The 11,744-nt window shown below is 37.4% G+C and overlaps 1 pseudogene; it reads right to left on the reverse strand.

The window, feature by feature from the left end:
* Window positions 1–1,552: 1,552 nt before the first annotated feature.
* On the reverse strand, window positions 1,553–1,652 carry LOC113325572 (annotated as a pseudogene).
* Window positions 1,653–11,744: the final 10,092 nt, after the last annotated feature.

Consider the following 11,744-nt stretch of genomic DNA (forward strand, 5'->3'; position numbering starts at 1 on the left):
TTATTTATTTATTTTGTTATTATTTTTGTTCTTTTTATGTTTTTGGGTATTTATCTTGTGTCTACAGGTTCGGGATCATAAAGAAAATTGAGCCAAAGAGTTTGGTGATTTCATAAAGACTTGGAGCTAAAGATTAAAACAAAAAGAACAGAAAACAAGACAATTTTATTTTAGACAATTTTAGTTTAGGGTTTGTTTATTTTCTTTTACAAAAAAAAAAACTGTATTAGGGTTTATTATTTTTGTAATTTTTCTTTTCTTTTTGGACTTTTGGGACTTTGGGACATTATTTTTTTTATTACCCTACGGAAGGGTACTTTAAATATAAACTGTTTGCAGAGAAGGAGGACAATTACGATATTGTCTCTGCACCTTGGGTTCGTACACTTGACATCGGAGTCAGTGGCCCGAGTCGACTACAACCGATTCATCCCCCGTCTGGAACGGGAGGTAAGATTCTAAACACTCGCGAATCCCCTGTCAGCGAGTTACTGGACTCCTTCGTATGCATATATGTTGAGGACTGAATACAAACATTTTTTTACAGTAAAGGGCAAGGCCTGGCCATACAAGATAAGGGTTCGGATTTCATCACCGTTCTCTTCTTGCCCGCTTTAGGAACACGTAACCTACGCGAACCTAAGCCTAAAATTTTGACTAGAACGAGACCGATAGGGTAACGAGCTTAACAGGAAAGTCATTCGAAAAATATTGGTTACTATTTTAAGCATACTTCGAAGTTCTTCACGGTTTCTGGAAGTTGAATGCGTGACTGTGCCGCCTTGTAATACCGGTAAGGCCTTGGGTATCAAAGCTCCACCGAGCTTCCCTCGCCTCTATTCAACTTACTTTAACTCGGATTGATTCTAGAGGGGTTTGCTTAAATTGTAACGAATTCCCTTTCGAAGGATTAGAAGCTGGTCTAGAAACAATCTAAGTGGAGCCATCATGCTTTTTGTTTGCTAGAAATCAATAGGTTTGATTTGGTTGAGTCGGCCTTGTTTTGTGATTGAATAGAATCCCCTTCCTTATTTTTTTTGCATGCCTGAACGTAAAAGAGACGCCCTAGGTAGATTTGTTAAAGAGAAACCTAGTAGTTCTAAACGTCTCGATTACCTCAATTTAGAAAGTATGATTTTTGAACGTCCGCTTGAGGAGACAATCCCTAATATTCCGATAGTGCCAGAAATGGCAACTTTAAAAGCTTTGTTGAATCCGACTAGGACTACTCGTCCTTCGTGTATTAATTTAGTTGAAACGGAGGCACCCTATGAACTGAAACCTGGGACCTTACATATGCTCCCAATCTTTTTAGAGAAAGAAAATGAAAACCCCTATTACCATGTTAGGGATTTTGAGGAAATTTGTAGTACTCTAAGAATTAGAGGCTTAGATGATGATACTTTGAAACTTAGGTTATTCCCATTTTCCCTGAAAGATAAGGCCAAGTCGTGGCTATATAGTTTGGACTCCGAGTCAATTGAGACGTATGAACAACTTACATCTGCCTTTTTCAACAAGTTTTACCCTAGGCACAAAACATCGTCTATTAGGACGCAAATATGCACATTTTCACAACAAGAAGGAGAATCTTTATATAGGTATTTGGAAAGGTTCAATGATTTATTATCCTAGTGTCCTCATCATGGTTTAGAAAAGGTTAGGCTAGTTCAGATCCTTTATGAGGGTTTAGATTACTCCACAACGACCATGGTTGAGTCTCTATGCACTGGTGGATTTGAAAACCAAACTGTTGATGCGGCGATGGAATTTTTTAATGAAATCGCCGAAAAAACCCAGCAATGGGAAAATAGTAGGGCACCCCCGAAAAAAATTCTTTTAAGTAGAGGAAACGTTAATAGGGTAGAAGGAGGCTATGAATCAGATGCCAAAATTGCTGCTATAGCAAAAAGGTTAGAAGCTTTAGAAGTGGGCCAGACTAGTGGTAGAGTGGAGCCTTTTTGGGAAGGGCAGAATATTGAAGAGCAAGCCAATGCTCTTTACAATAACACTATATTTGATAACCGTCAAAAGATTGACCCATATTCAGAAACCTATAATCCTGGTTGGAGAAACCATCCGAACCTTTCGTGGTCTAAGGGCCAAAGTCAAGGTCAGTCTAGTAATTCTAATGCTTCCCTAGGTTTTGGCTATACTAAGAATCCTTCAGGACTAGCTTAGTTTCAGAATCAGTCAGATAAGAAAATCCTAAGTTTAGAGGAATCTCTAGCCTTGTTAACTCAGCAAACTGCAAAATTTCAGTTATCCGTAGAACAGAGTCTACAAGCTAGTAACAGGATATGACAAGAAAATAGTCAGGCTATTTCCGAGTTAAAAACCCAGGTTGGTCTGATAAGTGATTCTTTGAGAGAAAAAGATAAGTTTCCTAGTCAAACACAACCCAACTCTAGAGGAGTTCATGAATTAGGTGCAAAACCATCGAATCAATTGAATGCTGTTAGAACCCTTAGGAGTGGTAGAGTTGTAGACAATAAGGTAACCATGCCTGATAGTGAACATACTGTAGTTCACCCTTCAGAATATCACCTCTCAGGACTAGTAGATGAGGAGACTGATAAAGTTTCTGATGATGTGAATTCGGTTCCTGAAAGGTCTGATTTTATGCCTAGAGCCCCATTTCCCCAACTATTAATACCAACAAAAAAGGAGTCGAACTTTAATGACATATTGGAGGTTTTTAAGCAAGTTACCATAAACCTTCCTTTATTAGATGCAATTAGGAAAATTCCTGCTTATGCCAAGTTCCTTAAGGATATGTGTACGCAAAAGCGAAAATTTAGCGTCCATAAGAAATCCTTTTTAGCTAGTCACATAAGTTCAATCATTCAGAACACCACAACTCCAAAGTACAAAGACCCAGGTTCTCCTACCATTGCTTGCACAATAGGTAACTTCCGGGTAGAAAAAGCTTTACTTGACTTAGGAGCTAGTGTGAACTTACTGCCATTCCATGTATACTTACAACTAGGACTTGGTGAAATGAAACCTACTCAGATGACACTGCAGTTAGCTGATAGGTCTGTTAAAATCCCTCGAGGTGTTATCGAGGATGTTCTTATTGAGGTCGACAAGTTTATTTATCCAGTGGATTTCGTGGTCCTAGATACCCAACATGTCCCTGACCCAGAGAACCAGATACCTGTGATTTTAGGTCGCCCATTTTTAGCTACATCTAATGCGATCATTAACTGTCGAAATGGTGTGATGAATTTATCTTTTGGTAATATGAATATGGAGATGAACATTTTTAATGTCAGTAAGCAACCTCATGACCTAGATGACACATGTGTTGAAGAGGTGAACATGATAGAATCCTTAGTTCAGGAGTCATTACCAAAAATTTTGTCTGAAGACCCATTAGAAAGTTGTCTATCCCATTTTGGTTTAGATTTTGACGACGATAGCACTATTGAACAGGTGAATGCTCTATTAGATTCTACCCCCGTGTTAGACACTGATAGATGGAAAGCTAGGTTCGAACCGTTACCATTTTCTGAGACTACCCTAATTCCTTCTTTAGAAAAGCCCCCAAAGTTGGACCTTAAATCACTACCCGATACTCTAAAGTATGTGTTTTTAGGCCCATCTGAGATTTTACCTGTGATTATAGCTTCCGATTTGGATAGTGATCAGGAAAGTAGGCTAGTAAATGTACTTCAAGACAATAAAGAAGCTTTAGGGTGGACTATAGCAGACTTTAAGGGTATAAGTCCTACGGTGTGTATGCATCAGATTCATTTAGAGGAAGACTCCAAACCTTCTAGGGAGATGCAACGTCGACTGAACCCTAACATGAAAGAGGTAGTTCGAAAAGAGGTGCTTAAGTTGTTAGATGCGGGTATTATCTACCCAATTTCAGACATTAAGTGGGTTAGCCCCGTTCAGGTTGTCCTCAAGAAATCAGGTATCACTATAGTCCAGAATCATAATAATGAGTTAATCCCAACCCGAGTGACCACGGGATGGCGTGTCTGTATTGACTATAGGAAATTGAACAAGGTCACAAGGAAGGATCACTTTCCCCTTCCTTTTATCGACCAAATGCTAGAGAGGTTAGTTGGACATAGTCATTATTGCTTCTTATATGGCTACTCCGGTTATAATCAGATCGTTATTGCCCCAGAAGACCAAGAGAAAACCACTTTTACCTGTCCCTTTGGTACCTTTGCGTATAGACGCATGCCTTTCGAGTTATGTAATGCCCCTGCGACTTTTCAGCATTGTATGATGAGCATATTTTCTTATATGGTAGAACGGTTTTTAGAGGTCTTTATGGATGATTTTTCAGTGTTTGGTTCATCTTTTGATGAGTGCTTTCATCATTTGACATTAGTGTTGACTAGGTGTAAGGAAAAGAATTTAGTGCTTAATTGGGAAAAATGCCATTTCATGGTTGAATCAGGAATTGTCTTAGGGCACATCGTTTCTTCAAAGGGTATAGAGGTATACAAAGCCAAAATTGACCTTATTAAGACTCTACAGGTCCCAAAAACCGTAAAAGATATTAGGTCATTCTTAGGGCATGCAGGTTTTTACCGTCGATTCATTAAGGATTTTAGCTTGATTTCTAGACCTCTTTGCAATTTGCTTGCAAAAGATGTTAAGTTTGTCTTTGATGGTGCTTTCTTAAAGGCTTTTGATAGGCTTAAAACTTTACTCACTACTGCCCCGGTAGTCCAGGCACCTAACTGTAACCTACCCTTTGAAATTATGTGTGATGCTTCAGATTATGCTATAGGCGTTGTGCTAGGTCAGCGAGAAAACAAATTACTCCATGTGATTTACTATGCTAGCAAAACTCTGAATGATGCCCAAATGAACTATACAACTACCGAGAAGGAATTGATAGCCATCGTGTTTGCCTTGGATAAGTTTAGATCCTATTTATTAGGTTCTAAGATCGTAATCTATACTGATCATGCTGCTTTGAAATACCTTTTGTCTAAGAAGGATACCAAACCTAGATTGATTAGATGGATCCTTTTGTTACAAGAATTTTGTCCAGACATTAGAGACAAAAAAGGTGCAGAGAATGTAGTAGCAGACCACTTGTCTAGGCTAGTTATTAGTTCCCCTAATAATTCCCTTCCTATATGGGATAGTTTTCCTGATGAACAATTGTTCTCTGTTTCCCAATCACCTTGGTATGCAAATATAGTGAATTATCTTGTTACTGGTCGAATGCCTCAACATTGGGGTAAGCAAGATCGTTCTAGGTTTTTAGACGAGGTTAAGCATTTATTTTGGGACGATCCTTATCTGTTTAAGTATTGTCCGAACCAGATTATTAGGAGATGTGTATCTGAGAATGACCAATCTAGTATTATCTCCTTTTGTCATGAACATGCATGTGGGGGTCATTTTAGTGCTAAGAAGACTGCTGCTAAGATTTTGCAGTGTGGATTTTACTGGCCTTCGTTGTTTAAAGATTCCCAAAGTCATTGTGTTTCTTGTGAGCGTTGCCAGAAGTTAGGAACCATTTCCCGTAGAAATATGATGCCTTTGAACCCTATTTTAGTGATTGAAGTCTTTGATGTGTGGGGCATTGATTTTATGGGTCCATTTCCTATTTCGTTTGGCTATCTTTACATACTTGTCGTTGTAGACTATGTGTCTAAGTGGGTTGAGGCGGTTCCGTGTAAAACGAATGACCACAGGGTCGTAGTCCAATTTTTGAAAGAGAATATACTTACACGTTTTGGTACGCCGCGAGCTATAATTAGTGATGGAGGTTCACACTTTTGTAATAGACCGTTTGCTCTTTTAAGGAAACAATACAGTATTACCCATAAAGTAGCAACCCCATATCACCCTCAGACTAGTGGTCAGGTAGAGGTTTCCGATAGGGAAATTAAACGTATTCTAGAGAAAACAGTTAATCCAAATAGGAAAGACTGGTCGTCGAGGCTTACTGATGCCTTATGGGCTTACCGTACTGCATTTAAGACACCCATTGGAATGTCACCTTATCGTTTAGTGTTTGGAAAGGCGTGTCACCTGCCTGTTGAGTTAGAGCATCGATCCTATTGGGCTATTAAGAACTTAAACTTTTCACTTTACAAGGCAGGAGCTCAAAGAAAGCTCCAGCTCAATGAGTTGGACGAGATTCGTAGAGATGCATACGATAGTACTAAGGAGTATAAGAACAAAATGAAACTTGTGCGTGATAGGAATATTTTACGAAAGTCATTTCTCCAGGTCAAAAAGTTCTTCTATATGACACTCGGTTGCATCTATTCCCCGGGAAGTTGCGCTCTCGATGGACCGGTCCTTTTGTGGTCTGTACTGTTTTTCCTCATGACACTGTTGAGATTGAGATACCAGATGGTAGTAGTTCTTCAAAGGTTAAGGGTCAGAGATTGAAACCCTTTTTAGAACCTTTTCCTACAGGTGATGTTGAGGAGGTCCCTCTGGAGGACCCTGTTTACCTTGATTGACCATCGAGGCGGTTTGTATGTTGTATATTATTTTTAGTTTTTGGTTACACTTCACCCAGGTACTATCCTTCCGACTTCTCTCTTTACTATTTACTCATGTTATTTATACTTTTGATAATGTTCTTTCACTAGAAACATTGAGGACAATGTTAGATTTAAGTTTGGGGGTGGGGTGGAAACTTTTTGTTGCCTTTTGACTTTTTGTTACAATAAATAAACTCCAGAGCCTAGAAATATATGCCTATTAAGGATGGCACTACTCAATCTAAGTGGATGGAAGCATTTTGGTTGTAGGAGTTGAGGGACCAATCTGATTAGATGGAAACATCTAAAGAGTCTATTCATAAAAGCACAGAGCTCAGGTGTTAGAAATAACATGGTAGTTTCGCCATATCTCATTGAGTCCTTTTCACTTTTTTTTTTCTTTTTAAAATATGTTTCTCTAAGTGATTAGATGGGGCTCACGATTCAAGTTGTTACCATTGATAGGGTGAAATAGAGTGATTGAGGTAGCCATAAAAAAAAGTTGAGGAAAAAAAAAAGAGAAAAAAGAAAAAAGTTTTTTTAAAAAAAAGAGAGAAATTGAGACCAGACCATCAGACCAAATGGAATAAATTCAATAAAGTCGACCACTGGAACCCTTGTATATGCCAGTTGTGTTGAACTAGAGTTAGGATTATCGACCACTGGTACCCTTGTATATGCCAGTGTGTTGATATTAGTCAGGCCGGTATCTCAGTCCATTAGGATAGGTTCATTATGGCAGTGGCCTTCAGACATATATGAGAAACACTGTTCACCTTAGTCAACATCAAAACCATCTATGTTTTTCTATATCCATCTTCTTAATCTATCCATGTGATTTGTTTGATTCTGAGTTTGGATGCGACTATCTGAGTAGAGCTCTGTCACTTTATATGAATTTTAGTATGCTTGAGTGCGAACTCGTGTACAACAATTGGAATTTCGCATCAGGGTACTTCCTCTTGTAGTCAATAAGTATGTCAACCAAGGAGATTCTTTAGTGCCTTCCAAGGTTCTGTGTAGATAGCTAGGGTCTGGAATATAAAGGTTTTGTGGGTATACCTCTGGTAAGCCCTCCAGAGACAACACTCCGCCACTAGAGACACCCAGGGGTTTAAAGGCTTATTGCATACGCTAAATGCAATCGATGATGCCTGCGACAGTGAGTTAGGATTTTATTTCTATTTTATTTTTGCTCGAGGACTAGCAAATAATAGGTTTGGGGGTATTTGATAGACAAATTTTTATGTCTGATATAATCTCAATTGTAGATATTGTTAGTGCTCGATTTTGTATTTATTATGGCTTTTTGTGTCGTTATAGGTGTTTTTGGAGAATAAACATGCGTAGAAAAATTGGCTCGAAAAGTGGTATTTGCGCTCGTGGGAGAAAATTACTGTGCGGACTCTCAGTTTGGATAAGGGGAGATCAGTTGACAAGGGGCACCTCACCGCTACTTGCACCCCATACCTGCTATTTACACCCCATGGCTAATGGCACCCTATTCTGGTTAGGGGGCTTCCCATCTTCATCACAGTTTTGGCGGGAAAACACGTCTTCCACCTGCGAACTTCTGCATAACTTCATGGGTCGATTTTGACGACATTTTATCAGGTTTTATTTGTTGATATGGGTTGGTTGGGCCTGGTATGGTCAAACAGGGATGGTATAGGATTTAGATACGCAGAAAAACAAGTTTCCATGCATATCTAGGCGAATCAGACTATCAGGGAAAGTAAAAGTATATCGGGTTTATTTTGTTGGCTTGGTAAATTACGTGAAACTTGGGAGAGTGTATTAACGGCTGGGATTATATTCTGTTATTTGGGAAGAGTTTGGATGAGAAAGGAAGTTGCGTGAAAGAAAACAGGGGAGAAGAAAAAGTCTCGGATATGGTTCTATTTTTGGAGTTTACGTGTAAAAGGGAGAGAATATCCTGTTGTGGGATTTACTACCAAGTTTAGAAGTGTTTGGACCAATTAGACTCTTTTAGAGACGTACCAAAAGAAAAAGAAAAAGAAAAAAAAATACCGAGGATTTTGCTGTAAGGAAAGAAAGAAAAAGGCGAAGATTTGGAGTTATTATCGACCTGTGGGCTATAAAAGGAGTTGGGATAACTCATAGAAGACTGGCGGACACTTTGAGGAAGTTTAGAACATAACAGAGAACAAAAACACCAAGTTGCAGAGATACAGGCGAGAGGAAGAAGAAGAACTCAGAACAGCAGTAAGAGACAGTCGCAGAATCCGTGGTCTTTTCTTTCAAATTCAATCAGTTTGTCACAATTTCTGTAACAATTATTCAGAGTTCGCAACAGTTTTGTGTTAGGGTACTTCGTAACAGTGGTTCGTAACAATTATATCCGTTAAAAACACGCTGTTTTATACCTTCTCTTCTTTTTAATCAACTTTTGAGCAACAAACATGTATTTTGAGCAAGTGATTAATATGAGGAGCTAAACCCCATTTCTGAGGCGATAGAGGAAGCTATTTTTCCAACAAAAAGTGGTATATTCTTATTTATTTATTTATCGCAATTATTTTTATGATTGTTTTGCCTTGAGTGAAAATTGTTTGAATGATTCTTGTTAAACAATTGTTATTTCTTTTGATAGAGCATGCTTGGACCTAGGTTTTTGATGTTCTATGCTTCAGATTTACACTTGTTATTTTGAGAATCTACTTGTTGCAATAGTTTAGAATCAAATTGAACAAAAAAATTGCATGAATATAAATATTGGATTAAATCACTTTGAACTTGGAAAATAGTGGAATCTTAGCCTCGGTGTTCTTTTAATATTGATATCAACTTTGATTGAGTTTGCTATAATTTTTAGTGAGTTTTCTATTTTAATATTAGAATTTAAGTCTAATTAATATCCTTCGCAAGTCTGAGAATCGAACCACTTTTACCACTATCTACAAAACACATCATAAGTCCTCTCCGATTTCCAAACAAATTGTTGGGTGTGGTTGTTAGACCCCCGCATTTTCAATTGGTATCAGAGCGGGCAAACACATTAAAGACCTCATAAGTCTGTGTTTGTAGCGATATGATATGGACAAAAGTGCTATCTCAATAAACGCACCACCAGATCCAGGGATTTCAAAATTCTCTTCCATGACTGATTTAATAAAATTTGTAGAGGGAATTCTATCTAAACCTCCGCTGGGTTTAAAATCTCTTGAAGTGTTTTCAGGGCTTGAAAAGAAACTTGAAAGATTATCTCTTGATGTTGAGTTATACCTCCAGAAAGAACAAGAATCTCTTGACAAGCTAAATCAAGTTATGATGAATAATACTCATGTCGAGGTTGATATTGATTTACTAATTAGTGAGAGCAATGCTCTTCCTCTGCGGAACCCACTTGGTTGTTGTAAACTAAACATATTACAAGAGGAGTTTAAATCTCAGTCATCTGACGGTATCACCTCAAAGCATGAATCAGTTCATTGGTCAATTCCTGATATACTGTGTCATGATAATTGTTTTGTTTGCTGTTGTAAACATGTCAGGATGTCTTCTTACACCAAAAGAGCTTCCCTGCACAGTGTTAAACATTATCTGCTGACACTATTTTTATTAAGTTTTAAAATAAGACATCAGGGACTCAATTTTTTGTGTATCTCTCTAATGTCTTTTGCAAAACTTGTAAAAACAGATTCTTGGATGTTTCTCAACTTTGTTGAATGCAAAAGTAGTTGGAAAAAAACTATTTATTGGTGCCATGGTGAGCAAGACATTGTTCACCTCAACACAACTATATTGTGTTGAAAGTGCATCCTCACCAAGAAATGCCCTGTTATGTATACGGTGAGGGAATCACGAGAATTGGGGCACACATTATGTTGGGTATGATTTTGAATGCTTGGTAACGTTGTAGAATTCGATCGGATTCTTCTAAAAAGGCATGTCTATAAACTTGATAAAGTTTTATGATGATTTATGTACTTTGTGTATCGTTCATGTCTACCTAACTTGGTTTGTGTTTAAGAGTCTTAAATGTTCCGGTTTGAAAATAGTTTTTCGGGATGTTTTGGCGTTCATAGTACTCTTAAGGTTTACAAATGAGTTTTTGTAATAAAATACATGGAAAATCGTTTGCATACCCGTTTTCATACCCGTATGCATACTTTCCTGTAGACGTCGATATTCGGTAAACTTGTTTTGGTCGTATCTTTTCGTACGAACTCGGAATGACTTCATTCTTTTTGCATTCTCTTCCTCTTTGGATTATCTTCGAAATGGAGATGAGAATTCTTGAATTTGGATGGGTTAAGATTGGTATTTGTCATGTCTTTTTTTTTTGAGTGTTTTGCTCCGTTTCGTTGCACTTGTTCCACTTCTCTTGGACTTCGGTACTTGGATTCTTGGAGTAATACTCTTCTAAGCTCATTTGTAGCGTTTACAAGAATGTTGTTGGTGAATCACAAATAAGGAAGTTCAAGAATGAACAGTAGTACGCATTGCTATGGGATTCTTGGATGTTCACAATCACCTTATATGAACTATGGTGCATGGTCATTAATGACTTTATATGTTCTTCTTTGTTAAGAAAATATTTTTATACGCCTTTGGTAGCTATGCTTGGTGTAAAACCATACAAAAAAGATTGATTCTACCCTCCAAGGACAAATATCTTATATGTGCATTACGAGTTTGTATTGATGTCTAGGAAACTTCTTTTGAGAATTTATTTCTTATGTTTTTAGAACAACTAGGGTTTGAAATAGCCATTATTGTGAGTACACTTAGCTACGTCCAACGATTTTCATCTTCAATGTTTTTAGATTTATTTATTTAAATTTTAAGTTATTTGGAAGATAATTTTTTACAATTTTAATCTTTATGATTTTATATATTGCAAATTTTTATGGGATATCTTGTTTACGTCCGTGAACCTATGACTATCCCGTACTTGTTCAAAAGTTATCTCTATTATGTCCGTACGAAAATATTGATAGAAGATAGAATGAACTTTTGATATTACAAAAGTTAAAGCCTTCTATGTCATTGTTTTGATGGAAGAAAGGATAAAACTTTTTTTTACAAGGATTAAGTCTATTATATGTCATTGTGAAAATAGTGATGGAAAATAGAATGAATACTTGTCTATTCCGCAGTACTGGTCGATCTCCGATCCACATTTTTATGCATATACTGTGTTGCTCCATAAGTTTTCTTATGTTTGAGCATGACCAATTGAATTGATCATTCTCTTATGGTCAGTTTAGTTGTTACTCCGTAAGTTCTCTTATGACG

This window comes from Papaver somniferum, chromosome 11 (genome assembly GCF_003573695.1).
Source record: "Papaver somniferum cultivar HN1 chromosome 11, ASM357369v1, whole genome shotgun sequence".
NCBI classification, from domain to species: domain Eukaryota; kingdom Viridiplantae; phylum Streptophyta; class Magnoliopsida; order Ranunculales; family Papaveraceae; genus Papaver; species Papaver somniferum.